We start from the raw sequence: 3,780 nt of genomic DNA, 5'->3' as shown, positions 1-3,780 counted from the left end.
CTGGAAGTACAGGTACCTACTTACTCGGCCGGAGGAGGCGGACCTCTTCCAACCTCAACCGGCAAGAACTGTAGCCGGATCTCGGACGTTCGTAAACCTCGATTACATGTGGTCACAATTGAGGCCAACGGAAGCCTCGATGCAAGAACGGATACGAGAGCAAACACGACGGTTCGAAACCACCGACGTGCTGGAGGACGGAGTAGCTAACCGACCTCAGGTACATGAAGTGGTCGTAACCGAAGTGCAACCAATCCAAGGCACGCTGACGCCAACAGAAGGCGGACCAGTTTCCTTGATTCCCGTCACACCGACAGTACGGGAAGTGACCTTCGAAAAGGGACTCACAAGAAACCGGAAGCGGTCAGACGCTGCGACACCGCAATCCGATACGCGCCAAGGACACTAACCGGACTCTGATCGAGGAAATGCAACTGCACAACGCCATTGAAGCGTACGAAGAACGGATACGGACCGGAAAACTACGTCCGCAGAAACGTATACTCAAGACGGTAGTAAGGTCTATCCCGATACCAGAGGCACCCGCCACGGAAGCGGATGCCATCTTAGAAGTCCAACAGAAGTATCGGACTTGGTTCACGGGAACTCAGCATTTTCTCGACCGACGGACGTTGGAGATGTTGGCAACTCTGCAACAGAACGGAGCGGTCACTACGGACCAGATACAGGAAGCACAACGGACATGCGAACCTGTAATAGCTCTCACCGAAGACATCGATGATGAAGCTTGGGAATGGGAAGATGAACGAGTACCAATTCACCGGCAGTACATGGAATACGGACTTCCTGTACCACGCCCTTCTGGAGATACCCTGCCAAGAACTGGGCGGAGCACTCTTCAGTTACATGCGACAAGTACAGTTGTATGGAGAATCCACAACAACTACGTTTTGGAAACGGTACGGCGAGGATACCTCAATAACAAGGAAGATCCCCCGACCCGTTACCGGCAACAATGGAACACTCACCGAAGGATGTGAGGTTCGTCAACAGTCTGGAGAAACCGACTGAAAACACACAAATCGGCGAAACTGACCGACCAGAACGTTGCATAATCTGCAACGACAATATTGATGGAGTCATCCGGACGCTGAAGACCCATCATGACCTGACTTGGGTTGACGGCAGACCGTCGTCACCGGCCCCTCCGCAACCAGATCGGAAGGTGAACCCAAGCCGGAAAGCTAAATCAGTAGCTAACCATTGGCTGAGCAACATAAGCTCACAGCCATCCGACCTGGAGAAACAGGAAGGAGAAAGTCGACCGACCCAACCGACGGATACGGCCGACCTACCGACCTCAGAACTCGCAAAAGGCAATGTGCCACCGACCACAGAAGTCGGATATGGTAACATGCCAGAGGTCGACCTTGAAAGTGGATCAGCCATAGAGTTCGAAGACTACGATTCGGATGGCTCGGACGTACAAAGTTCGAGTGATTCACCGGACACGGACTCCGATAATGAACCTTCGGAAGAATCCGAAGAGGATGATGATGAAGAACTCGACCCGTCAGTACGACACTGCAGGTCGGACAAACCGCGGAATGACGACTCGGATGACTCTTCCGAGGAGGATGAAGAACCGACCTATGACGTCAGGCTAACAAAAGCATTGCGGTCCATCATCCATACTGAACTTATAGTCGACCTCCTCCCGGAACAAACCGGACAGGAAAAGCCAGTCGATCCCGAGCAACAAGCAGAACTGGAACAACTTCAAATTTTGAGGGAGTTTGGAGGAGGTCAACTGGAGAAAGACGATCCCTGACCTTCAACGATAGCAGTCCAACAGTTGTCAACGGAACAACCGACCTCGGTTAACATGACTGACCAACAGAAGTCGGAGCAACCGCGCCCACAGAAGGTCCGGATTGCAAAAGTTAACTCAATTACGGAGCTGAACTTGGGCAACAAGCACCCACAAGTTCACCATTTGGCACTGGACCCGTTCATCGACTCGAAGCCGCTAGACCGACAAGTGGTCTTCAACAGCGAGCGAGTCTCCCTTCCACCATACTCAACGTGTTCTATCAAGGTACGGACGGCCAAACCAATGGACCCGATGAGAACCATCTACTTCTACACTTTACGGCGGAAGCACCGACCTATCCGACCGATTGAAGCCAAAATTGAGATCCGACCTCAGATAGACACGGCCTGGATAAACATCCAGAACTTAACCCATCAACCGAAGATACTGAAGAAGGGCATAAAACTTGGCCACATGCAGTACAGCGACATGTACGAACCGGACATCGACAACGAACACGTCGAGTGGAACCTCCCACATGGAATCGCCAAGACATGGCCGCCCAAAACGGAACCGAGGCCATCACCAAAATTTGAAATTTTTGAGGCGACAGGAGTCAGAGCTCAACGGAAAGTAAAACTCCTACCTCGGGCGATAACCCAAGTCCATGTCGTTATGGATGTAGCAGTATCCACCGGACAGAAACTAATGTACCTTGGTGGATCCGACCCCCAACGAGACGGAGTCGAAATGATGGATGGCGTAACGAAACATGACGGGAGACGATTTACCGTCATGGTAGCCAACCACACTCACCGTGAGGTCACCTTACGAAAAGGCGTACCCATGGGCAGAGTCGAACCGTTCCAAATGATGACGGACGACCAGAGAATCGAAGAAGCGAGAATACGCTCAGCTCAAGTGGAGGAAGAAGACGCAGAATCCCAGGAGGAACGACGAAGAATCATCGACTCCATGAACTTCGGTAAGAACTTGACCGACGAGCAGCTAGCCCAACTCAAGGCAGTTGCCTGGGAATACCGGACCGTCTTCCCAACCTCGAAGAAACCATATGGAGATGTCAAAGGTGTAACACACACCATTGACGTCCAAGGTGCACAGCCGATCAAGATGAACCCCACCAGAACAAGCTGGAAAGGAAGGGAATTCATCCAGAAACATGTGCAGGAGATGCTCGACCAAGGAGTCATCGAACCTTCATCGGCTGCATGGAGTTTCCCCGTCGTCTTAGCCGCGAAACGGAACGGAGACGGCACGGTTGGAACTCGCTTCTGCATCAACTACATAAAGTTGAATGCAGTAACGAAGAAAAATAATTACCCACTACCGAACCCGGACGAGCTACTGGACCAGTGCGCCGGAATGGAGTACTACGGTAAAGTAGACTGTCAGTCCGGCTTTTGGCAAATTCCCATGGATGAAAACTCCAAGGATTACACAACCTTCGTAACACCGGAGGGAATGTGGAGATTCAATCGTATGCCATTTGGAGTCTGCAACGGACCAGCGACCTTCCAGATGCATATGGACAAGATCACGGCATCAGCCCGGAAGAAAGGCGTGTTCGCATACATTGACGATATCATCTTCTTCGGTAAAACTTTCGAAGATTTCGTCGAGGCTTTCCGAGCGACTCTCGAATGCCTCAGAGATGCCGGATTTACCATCAAACCCTCCAAATGTGAGGTTGGAACGGACAAAATGCTGTTCCTCGGACACGTTCTCAGTAAAGACGGAGTCCAAACCGACGATGAAAAAGTCGCAGCCATAGCTCAACATGACTACCCGAAGACGGAACGCCAACTGAGGTCGTTCCTGGGTTTGGCAAATTACTATCGGAAGTTCATCCGAGGATACGCCCAGAAGACATCAAAGATGTACGAGCTCCTACGGAAGGACCAGAACATCAAAAAGGATTGGACAGAAGCCCACACGGCTGAGTTCAACGAAATTAAGAAGGCGTTAACAGAAGCGCCCGTACTGGC

Source organism: Paramacrobiotus metropolitanus, unplaced genomic scaffold (assembly GCF_019649055.1).
Source record: "Paramacrobiotus metropolitanus isolate TYO unplaced genomic scaffold, Prichtersi_v1.0 Parri_scaffold0000006, whole genome shotgun sequence".
In the NCBI taxonomy this organism is placed as follows: Eukaryota; Metazoa; Tardigrada; class Eutardigrada; order Parachela; family Macrobiotidae; genus Paramacrobiotus; species Paramacrobiotus metropolitanus.
The sequence above is the reverse complement of the archived record's forward strand: the minus strand, read 5'-3'. Positions refer to the sequence as shown.